The sequence below is a fragment of the Trichosurus vulpecula genome, chromosome 1, assembly GCF_011100635.1.
Source record: "Trichosurus vulpecula isolate mTriVul1 chromosome 1, mTriVul1.pri, whole genome shotgun sequence".
Lineage (NCBI taxonomy): Eukaryota > Metazoa > Chordata > Mammalia > Diprotodontia > Phalangeridae > Trichosurus > Trichosurus vulpecula.
Window position 1 is genome coordinate 319,534,420 of NC_050573.1, and position 12,078 is coordinate 319,546,497.

A 12,078-nucleotide genomic window follows, 5' to 3' on the forward strand; every position below is an offset into this window, starting at 1 on the left:
AGAAATAGACAGCAAAACTATAATATTGGGAGACCTCAACCTCCCCCTTTCTGAACTTGATAAATCTAACCTCAAAATAAATAAGAAAAAAGTTAAGGAGGTAAACAGAATTTTAGAAAAGGCACATATGATAGAACTCTGGAGAAAACTGAATGGGGATAAAAAGGAATATACTTTCTTCTCAAAAGTACATGGCACATACTCAAAAAATGACCATGTACTAGGGCATAAAACCCCAAAATCCAGTGCAAAAAACAGAAGTAGTCAATGCATCCTTTTCAGATTATGATGCAATAAGAATCATTTTTAATAAAGTACCATGGAAAAATAAGCTAAAAACTAATTGGAAACTAAATAATTTAATTCTAAAGTATGAGTGGGCCAAAGAACAAATCAGAGAAACAATTAATAACTTAATTCAAGAGAATGACAAAAATGAAACAATATAGCAAATCTTATGGGATGCAGCAAAAGCAGTTCTTAGGGGAAGTTTTATATCCCTAAATGTTTACATGAATAAAATAGGGAAAGAGGAGATCAATGACCTGGGCATATAGCTGAAAAAGCTAGAAAAAGAGCAAATTGAAAACCCCCAATTAAATACCAAATTAGAAATAATGAAAATCAAAGGAGAGATTAATGAAATTGAAACCAAGAAAACTATTGAATTAATAAATAAAGCAAAGAGCTGGTTTTATGAAAAAACCAACAAAATTGATAAACATTGGCCAATTTGATTAAAAAAAAAGAAAGAAGAAAATCAAATTACCAGTATCAAAAAGGAAAAGGGTGAGGTCACCTCTAATGAAGAGGAAATCAAAACAATAATTAGAAATTGTTTTGCCCAATTGTATGCCCATAAATTTGACAACCTTAGAGATATGGATGAATATCCACAAAAAACATAAACTACCCAGGGTAACAGAGAAGGAAGTGAAATTTCTTAATAACTCCATATCAGAAAAAAAAGTTGAGCATGCCATCAATGAACTCTCTAGGAAATAATCTCCAGGGCCAGATGGTTTTACATGTGAATTCTATCAAACATTTAAAGAACAACTAATTCCAATGCTTTGTAGACTATTTGGGAAAATAGGTGAAGAAGGAGTCCTACCAAATTCTTTTTATGACACAAATATGGTACTAATACCCAAACCAGGTAGAGTCAAAACAGAGAAAGAAAATTATAGACCAATTTCTCTAATGAATATTGATGCAAAAATTTTAAATAAAATATTAGCAAAAAGATTGCAGCAACTCATTACGAGAATAATACAGTATGACCAGGTAGGATTTATTCCAGGAATGCAAGGCTGGTTCAATATTAGGAAAACAATTAGCATAATTGACCATATCAACAACAAAACTAGCAGAAACCATATGATCATCTCAATAGATGCAGAAAAAGCCTTTGACAAAATACAACACCCATTCCTATTAAAAACACTAAAAAGAATAGGAATAAGTGGAAACTTCCTCAAAATTATAAATAGCATCTACCTAAAACCATCGACAAGTATTATTTGTAATGGGGATAAACTATATGCATTCCCAATAAGATCAGGGGTGAAACAAGGATGTCCATTATCACCCCTATTATTCTATTTGGTACTAGAAACATTAGCTGTAGCAATAAGAGAAGAAAAAGAAATTGAAGAAATTAGAATAGGAAAAGAAGAAACTAAATTATCACTTTTTGCAGATGATATGATGATTTATTTAGAGGATCCTAGAGAATCAAGTAAAAAAGTACTTGAAATAATAAACAACTTTAGCAAAGTTGCATGATATAAAATAAACCCGCATAAATCCTCAGCATTCCTATACATTACTGACAAAGCCCAACAGCAAGAGATAGAAAGAGAAATTCCATTCAAAGTTACTGTAGCCACTATAAAATATTTGGGAGTCTATTTGCCAAGACAAACCCAGGGCCTATATGAACATAACTATGACACACTTTTCACCCAAATAAAATCAGATCTAAATAAGTGGAAAAATATCAGTTGCTCATGGTTAGGCCGAGCTAATATAATAAAAATGACAATTTTACCTAAATTAATCTATCTATTCAGTGCCATACCAATCGAACTACCAAAAATTATTTTACTGAGCTGGACAAAATAATAACAAAATTCATTTGGAAAAACAACAGGTCTAGAGTATCTAGGGTATTAATGAAAAGACATACTAGAGAAGGTGGCTTAGCCACACCAGATATTAAACTGTACTACACAGCAGCAGTCATCAAAACTGCCTGGTACTGGTTAAGAAACAGGGGTGTGGATCAGTGGAATAGGATAGGTACACAAGTAGGAGAAATCAACAAGTTTAGCAATCTACTCTTTGATAAACCCAAAGAGGCCAGCTTCTGGGCTAATAATTCACTATTTCACAAAAACTGTTGGGAAAATTGGAAAATGGTAGGGCAAAAACTGTACATAGACCAATATCTTACACCATATACCAAAATAAAGTCAAAATGGGTTCATGATTTAGGAGTAAAAGCTGATACTATAAGGAATTTGGGAAAGCAAGGAATAGTTTACTTATCAGATTTATGGAAAAGTAAAGAATTCATGACTCAACAAGAGATAGAGAGCATTACAAAATGCAAAATGAATAATTTTGATTATGTCAAATTGAAATGTTTTTGCACAAAAAAAGCCAATGCAACAAGAATTAGGAGGGAAGCAGAAAATTGGGAGAAAATCTTTGCAACTAGTGTCTCTGATATAGGCCTCATTTCTAAAATATACAGAGAACTGAGCCAAATATATAGGAATACAAGCCATTTCCCAATTGAGAAATGGTCAAAGGATATGAACAGGCAATTTTCAGAGGAAGAAATTAAAGCTATCTATAGGCATATGAAAAAATGCTCTGGATCACTACTGATTAGAGAAATGCAAATCAAAACAACTCTCAGATACCACATCTCTCCTGTCAGATTGGCTAAAATAACAAAACAGGAAAATGATAAATGCTGGAAAGGATGTGGGGAATTGGAACATTGTTGCATTGCTGGTGGAGTTCTGAGCTGATCCAGCCATTTTGGAGAGCCGTTTGGAACTATGCCCAAAGGGCTATAGATATGTTCATACCCTTTGACCCAGCAATACCACTTCTAGGGTTTTATCCCAAAGAAATCACACAAGCGGGAAAAGGACCCATATGTACAAGGATATTTATAGCAGCTCTTTTTGTGGTAGCCAAGAATTGGAAATCAAAGGGATGCCCATCAATTGGGGAAAGGCTGAACAAGCTGTGGTATATGAAGGTGATGGAATACTATTGTGCCATAAGAAATGGGGATGATGCAGACTTCGTAACAACCTGGAAAAACCTACACGACATAATGCTGAGTGAGTGGAGCAGAGCCAGGAGAACGTTGTGCACAGCCATAGATATATGGATTCCGTGAGGACCAACCCTGACATACTGTGCTCTTCTCAGCAACCTAAGGGGCAAGGACAACTCCAGGGGACTCACGATGGAGAATGCTATCTTCATCCAGAGAAAGAACTGTGAAGTTTGAATACAGAGCGAGGCGCACTGCATGATCGCCTTTTTTGCTTCTCTTTTGTTTTTGTTTTTGGGTTGTTTTATTTTGTTGTTGTTGTTGTTGTTTCTGTTTCTTCTTTCTCATGATTCATTCCATAGGTCAAAATTCTTCTCCACAACTTGACTAGTGCATAGATTATTCAATGCGAAGTCATACATGACAGTTATATGAGATTCCATGCCGTCTTGGGGAGGGAGGGGAGAAAATCTGGAACTCCAAACTATATAGAACCATGTGTGGCAAACTGAAAATAAATAAATAAATTTAAAAAAAAGAAAAAAAAAAGAAATGCTGAAAACCAAAGAAGATATTAATTAAATTATTTAATTAATAAATAAAACTAAGAACTAGTTTAAAAAAAAACTAAAAAAATTGCTAAACCTTTGGTTAATTTGATTTTAAAAAGAAGAAAACCAAATTACCAGTATCAGAAAGGAAAAGCGTGAGCTCATTTCCAATGAAGATGAAATTAAAGCAATAATTAGGATATTTTTGCCAAATCATATGCACATAAAGTTCATAAACTTTGTATAATGGATGAATATTTACAAAAAATATGAATTTCCCAGAGTAACAGAAGTGGAAGTAAAATACTTAAATAAGTCCGTGTCAGAAAAAGGAAATGAACAAGCCATCAATGAACTCTATAGGAAAATATCTCCAGGTCCAGATGGATTCCAAATGACTTCTATCAAACATTTAAAGAACAATTAATTCCAATACTATATAGACTGTTTGGGAAAATTGGTGAAGAAGGAGTCCTACCAAAATTTTTTATGATATAAATATGGTACTGATACCTAAACAGGGAAGAGCCAAAACAGAAGGAGAAAATTGTAGACCAATTTCCCTAATGAATTTAGAAGCAAAAATTTTAAACAAAATATTCGCAAAAAAAGACTACTGCACGTTATCACAAGAATAATAGACATTGATTGGGTAGGATTTATGCCAGGAATGCAAGGTCAGTTCAAAATTAGTCAAACTATCAGAATAATTGATTGTATCAACAATAAAACTAACAGAAACCATATGATTATCTCAATAGATGCAGAAAAAGCTTTTAACAAAATACAAAACCCATTCCTTTGAAAACACTGGCTAGTGTAGGAATAAATGGAGCCTTCCTTACAATGATAAGTAGCATCTACCTAAAATCATCAGCAAGCATTATATGTAATCAGATAAACTGGATGCATTTATAATAAGATTAAGGGTGAAACAAGGATGTCTATTATCACTAATGTGATTCACGATGGTACTAGAACATTAACTTTATCAATAAGGAAAGAAAAAGAATTTGAAGGAATTATAATAGGCAAAGAAGAAACTAAGTTATCACTCTTTGCAGATGATATGATGACATACTCAGAGAATCCTAGAGAATCAAGTAAAAAAAAAACTACTTGATATAATAAGCAACTTTAGCAAAGTTACAGTATATAAAATAAACCCACAGAAATCATCTGCCTTTCTATATATTTCTCACAAACCCCAACAGCAAGAGATGGAAAGAGAAATTTCATTTAAAGTTACTATAGACATTATAAAATATTTGGGAGTCTACTTGCCAAAACAAATCCGGCGACTATATGAACATAATTAAAAAATACTTTTCCCCTAAATAAAGTCAGATATAAATAATTGGAAAAACATCAGTTGCTCATGGGTAGGCCAAGGTAATATAATAAAAATGGCAATGCTGCATAAATCAATTTATTTCTTCAGTTCCATAATAACAAAACTACCAAAAATTATTTTATGGAGCTAGAAAAACTAATATCAAAATTCATCTGGAAGAACAAAATATCCAGAATATCTCACAACTCCACCAACAATGCATTGGATAACACTTTTCCTACATCTTCTCTAACATTTCTCATTTTCCTGTTTCACTCGCTTGCCAATCTGATAGATGTGGTAGCTCAGAGTTATTTTAATTTGCATTTCTCTAATCAATAGTGATTTAAAGCGTTGTTTTTTTTTTTTCATATGACTGCATATAGCTCGAATTTGTTTATCTGAAAACTGCCTGTTGCTATCCTTTAAACGTTTATCAATTGGGGCATGACTTGTATTCTTACAGATTTGATTCAGTTCTGTATAATTGGAAATTAAACCTTTATCAAAGACACTGCTGTAAAAATTATTTCTCAGCTTTCTTCTTTTCTTTTAATCTTGGCTAATTTTTGGTAGTTTGATTGGTATGGCATTGAATAAGTAAATTAATTTAGATAGAATTGTATTATATCAGCCTATTCAGGAGCAACTGATGTTTTTCTAATTATTTACACCTGCCTTTATTTTTTTGAAAAGTGTTTTGTAATTGTGTTAATATGGTTCCTGGGTTTGTCTTGGCAAGTAGACTCCCAAATGTTTCATAATGTATATAGTAACTTTAAATGGAATTTATCTTTCTATACCTTGCTTTTGGGCTTGGTTAGTGAGACATGGAAATGCCAATGATTTATGTGGGTGTACTTTATATCCCACTACTTTGCTAAAGTTATTAATTTTTTCAAGTAGTTTACTGTTTGATTCTCTAGCATTCTCTAAGTATGCCACCATATTATCTGCAAAGAGTGATGGTTTTATTTGTTCATTGCCTAATTCCTTCTATTTCTCCTTCTTCTCTAATTCATAAAGCTAACGTTTCTAGTGTGATATTGAATGACAGTGTTGATAATGGTCATCCTTGTTTCACACCCAATCTTACTGGTAATGCTTCTAGCTTTTACCCATTACATAAAATGATTACTGATGGTTTTATACAGATGGTACTTACATTTTAAGGAAAACTCCATTTATTCCTATGCTTTCTAGTATGTTTTTTTTAAATAGGAATGGGTGTTGTCTTTCATTTAAAAAAAGCATTTTCTTCACCTATTAAGATAAACCTATGATTTCTCTTAATTTTGTTATTGGTACAGTCAATTATGCTGACAGTATTCCTGATATTGTTTTATTGGCATAGATTTCTACCTTATATCTCCTAGTTAGTGTTTTATTTTTTTCTTAATTACTGATGAATTCACCCTTTTCATTTTTTGTTATTGGTAATTTGGTTTTCTTCTTTAATCAAAATAGCTAGTTTTATTGATTTTATTGGGTTTTTTTCATAAAACCAGCTCTTAGTTTTATTTGTAAGTTCAATAATTTTCTTAATTTCTATTTAATTAATCTCTCTCCTTTTTTTCTTCAGAATTCTAATTTGGTGTTTAATTGGGGACTTTTATTTTTCTAGTTTTATTTTTAATTTGAATACACAGTTCATTGATTTCCTCTTTCTCTATTTTATTCAAGAAATTTTCAGAGATACAAAATGTCCCCTAAGAACTGCTTTGGCTGCATCCCCTACATTCTGGTATGTTCTCTCATTATTGTCATTCTCTTGGAGGAAGTTACTGATTGTTTCTATAATTTATTGTTTGACCTACTCATTCTTTAATATTCAATTACTTAGTTTCCAATTAATTTTTAGTCTCTTTTTCCATGGCCTTTTCTTACATGTCATTTTTACTGAATCATCATTTGAAAATGATGCATTTAATATTTCTGCTTTTCTGCATCAGATTGAGACATTTTTATGCCTTATTACATGGCCAATTTTTGTGTAATTGATATGTATTTCTGAGAAAAGGCAAATTATTTTCTACCTCCATTCAATTTTCTTCAGAGGTATGCAATATGTAACTTTTCTAAGATTTTATTCATCTCCTTAAGTTCTTTCTTGTTTATTTTGTGGTTAAATTTATCTAGTTCTGAGAGGGGGAGGTTGAGGTCCCCCACTAGTATAGTTTTGCTATCTATGTCTTCCTTTAAGTTATTTTACTTCTCTTCTAAGAAATTGCATGCTATACCACTTGGTGCATCTATGTTTAGTATTGTTATTACTTCATTGTCCATGGTAAATTTTAACAGAATGTGGTTTCATTCCTTATATCTTTTAAATTGATCTATTTTTATTTTTGCTTTATCTGAGATCAGAATTGTTACCCCTGTTTGTTTGGGGGTTTTTTGGTTGTGTTTTTTATTTCAGCTGAAGCTTCATATATTCTTATCCAGCCTTTTTACCTTTACTCTCTATGTATCCCTCTGCTTCAAATGTGTTTCTTGTAAACAACATATGTCTAGGATTATGGTTTGTAATCCACTCTGCCATCCACTTCTATTTTGTGGGAAAGTTCATCCCATTCACATTCACAGTTATGATTAGTATCTGTGTCTGTGTCTCCATCCTATTCTCCCCCGCCCCCACCATTTATGCTTTTGTTTCTCCTTCCTCCCTTTTCCTCCTCACTAGTGTTTCACTTCTGATTAACACATCCCTTAATCTCACCTCCCTTCTATCAACCCCCCTCCCATTTCTTTCATATTTTCCCTACTATATCTTCCTTCCCTTCTGCTCACACCTTTATGCACCCACCTCCTTTTCCCCTTACTCCTCTTACTTCCTGAAGGGTAAGAGATTTTTCTGTACTCAAGTGACTGTTTATGCTATTCCTGCTTTGAGACAGATGTGATGAGAGTAGCACTTAAAACAATTTTCACATCCCTTTCATTTTTCCCTCCCTTGTAATAGGTCTTTTGCCATTTCATGTTATGTAATTTATGCTTTTCTGTCTCCTCTTTTCAGCTTCTTCTTATACAATCTTTTTTTTGCCCCTTAATTAATCACTTATTTTTATAATTGCTTCAAAGTCAACTTATACCCACACCTTCTGCCTATATACACACTGCTTTTAAATGTTATAATAAAGATACACTTCTCAAGATTTACAAGTATCATCTTCTCATGTAGGGATGTAAACAGTTTAGTCTAATTGAGTAACATTCTTTTGTTTCCTATTTACTTTTCTATGTTTCTCTTGAGTCTGTTCTTTGAAGATTAAATTTTCTATTGACATCTGGTCTTTTCATCAGAAAGGTTTCAGAATCCCCTATTTCACTGAATGTCCATCTCCTCCCCCCAAAAAAGTTATGCTAGGTTTTTCTAGGTAGTTGATTTTTGGTTGTAATCCAAGCTCCTTTCCTTTACAGAATATCATATTCTAAGTCTTCCTATTCTTTAATGTAGAAGCTGCAAGTTCCTGCATAATCCTGACTTTGGATAGATGATATTTAAATTGTTTCTTTCTGTCTGTCTGCAGTATTTTCTCCTTGACCTGGTAATTCTGGAATTTGGCTACAATATTCCTAAGTGTTTCCATTTTGGAATTTTTTTCAAGGAGGTGATTGGGGTATTTTTCAGTGACTATTTTAACCTCTGTTTCTGTGATCTAAGGGAAGTTTTCCTTGATAATTTCTTGAAAAATGCTATCCAAGCTCTTTTTAATGATCATTGTGTTCAGGTAGACCAACAATTCTTAAACTATCTCTCCTGGATCTATTTTTCCAGGTCACTTGTTTTTTCAATGATGTATTTTACATATCCATCATTTTTTTTATTGATACTTGATGTCTCATTGAATCTTTAGCTTCCACTTGCCCAATTCTAATTTTTAATAAATTGTTTTCTTCAATTAGCTTTCATATCACTTTTTCCATCTGACCAATTCTATTTTATAGGGACTTCTCAGTTAATTTTTGTACCTCTTCTTCCATTTGGCCCATTCTACATTTTAAGGAGGATTTCTCATCATTGTATTTTGGTACCTCTTTTTCCATTCATATAATTGTACTTTATAAGGAGTTATTTTCTTCAGTTAATTTTGATCTTTCTTTTTTCAAGCTATTAACTCTCTCTCTTTCTCATTTTATTAACTCTAGACATTTATTTTTAGTTTTCAACATTCACTTAAAACATTTTAGTTCCATATTTTTTTCCCTATCTCTCCCCTCTCCCCATGCCAAGATGGTGTGTTATTTGATATAGGCTCTACATATACATTCATATTAAAACTATTTTCACATTAGTCATGTTGTAAAGAAGAATTAGAACCAATAGGAGAAACCAGGAGAAAGAAGAGAAAGAGAGATATAGCCCCATATAGGGATATAGCCCTAGGAGTGGCATTGCTGGGTCGAAGGTTATGCATATTTTTATAGTCCTTGGGCATAGTTCCAAATTGCTCTCCAGAATGGCTGGATCAGTTCACCACTCCACCAGTAATGTAACAGTGTTCCAATTTTCCCACATCTTCTCCCACATTAATCATTTTCGTATTTTGTCATGCTAGTTAATCTGATAGGTGTGGTTTGGTACACCTCAGAGTAGTTTTGATTTTCATTTCACTGATCTATAGTTATCTAGAGCATTTTTCTTATGACTATAGATAACTATAATTCCTTTACCAGAAAACTGCCTGTTTGTATCCCTTGACCATTTATCAATTGGGGAATGACTTGTTTATTTATAAATTTGATTCAGCACTTTGTATATTTTATAAATGAGACCTTTATCAGAGATACTAGGTATAAAAATTCTTTCCCAATTTTCTGCTTCCCTTCTAATCTTGGTTGCATTGGTGTTGTTTGTGCAAAAACTTTTCAATTTAATGTAATCAGAATTATCTTTTTCACATTTCATAATGTTCTCTATTTCTTGTTTGGCCATAAATTGTTCCATTCTCCATAATTCTGACAGGCAAGCTATTTATCGCTCTTCCAGGTTGCTTATAATATATCTAAATTTTATATCTAAATTGTGTTCCCATTTTGACTATATTTTCTTATGTGATGCAAGATGTTTGTCTGTACCTATTTTCTGCCATATTTTTTTCCAGTTGTCCCTGCAGTTTTTGTCAAATAATGAGTTCTTATCCCAAAAGCTGGAGTCTTTGCATTTATCAAACATGTGATTCCTATAGTCATTGATTATTGTGTTTTGAGTACCTAACTTATTCTACTGATCTGCCACTCTGTTTCCTTACACTACCAAGTATGTTCAATGATTACTGCTTTTAATACAATTTAATATTTGGCAAAGCTAGGCCATTTTTCCTACTTATTATTTTCATTATTTTCCTTGATATTCTGAAGCTTTTGTTCTTTCAGATTAATTTTGTTATTATTTTTTCTAGCTCTATAAAACTTTTTTGTAGTTTGATTTGTATGGCAGTGAATAAGTAAATTAATTTAGGTAGATTTGTCATTATCATTTATTAGTTTGGCCTACCCATGAGCAAGTGCTGTTTTCGAAATTACTTAGATCTGACTTTATTTGTTTGAAAATTTTTTGTAATTGTGTTCATATAGTTCCTGCATTTGTTCAGGAAGGTAGACTCCCAAATATTTTGTAATGTCTACAGGAACTTTAAATGGGATTTCTCTTTCTATCTGTTGGGTTTGGTTACTAATCTACAGAAATGCTGATGATTTATGCTGGTTTATTTTATATCCTGTAACATTACTAAAGTTATTAATAATTTCAAGTAGTTTAGTTGATTCTCTAGGATTCTCTAAGTATACCATCATATCATCTGCAAACAGTAATAGTTATATTTCTTCATTGCTATCCCCACAACATACAATGCTTGCTGATGCTTTTAGGTGAATGCTACTTATCATTTTAAGGAAGACTGCATTTAATCCTACATTCCCTGGTATTTTTCTAGTAGGAATGCATGTTGTATTTTATCAAAAAGTTGTTCTGCTTCTATTGTGGTTATCATATGTTTTCTTTTAGTTTTGTTGTTGATGTGGTCAGTTATGCTGATAGTTTTCTTTTTTCATTCACAAGATTATTTTTTTTTATTTTTAGTTTACAATACTCAGTTCCACAAGTTTTGGGGTTCCAAAATTTCTCTCTCTCCCTCACTTCCACCATCTCCAACAAGATGGCATGTAATCCAAAGTAGGTTCTAGGTATACTTTCATATTGAACTTATTTACATAATAGTCCACTTGTAAAGAAGAATTATTACCAATGGAATGAATCATGAGCAAGAAGAAATGAAACCAAAGAAGTAAAAAAGAGAGCAAATAGTTTGCCTCAATCTTCATTCACACTCCATAATCCTTTCTCTGAATGTACATAGCTTTTTTTCATCATGAGTCCTTTGGAGCTGTCTTTGAACCGTGCATTGATGAGAAGAGCCAAATCTATCAAAGTTAGTCCTTACAGATACCATGTGTATGTAATCATGTATAATGATCTCCTGGTTCTGCTTCCCTCACTCAGCATCAGTTCATATAAGTCTTTCCAGGTTATTATGAAGTCCATCTTCTCCTCATTTCTTATAGCACGAGTATTACATTAAATTCATATACGACAATTTGTTTAGCCATTCCCCAATTGATGGGCATCCCATTGATTTCCAATTATTTGCTACCACAAAAAGAGTTGCTACTAATATTTTTGTTACATATTGGTCCATTTCGCACTTGTATGATCTCTTTGGGCTATAGCGCTAGAAGTGGTATTGCTGGGCCAAAGGGTATGTACATTTTAATAGCCCTTTGGGCATAATTCCAAATTACTCTCCAGAATGTTGGATCAGTTCACAACTCCACCAACAATGTAACAATGTTCCAATTTTCCCACATCTTCTCCAGCATTTATCATTTTCTTG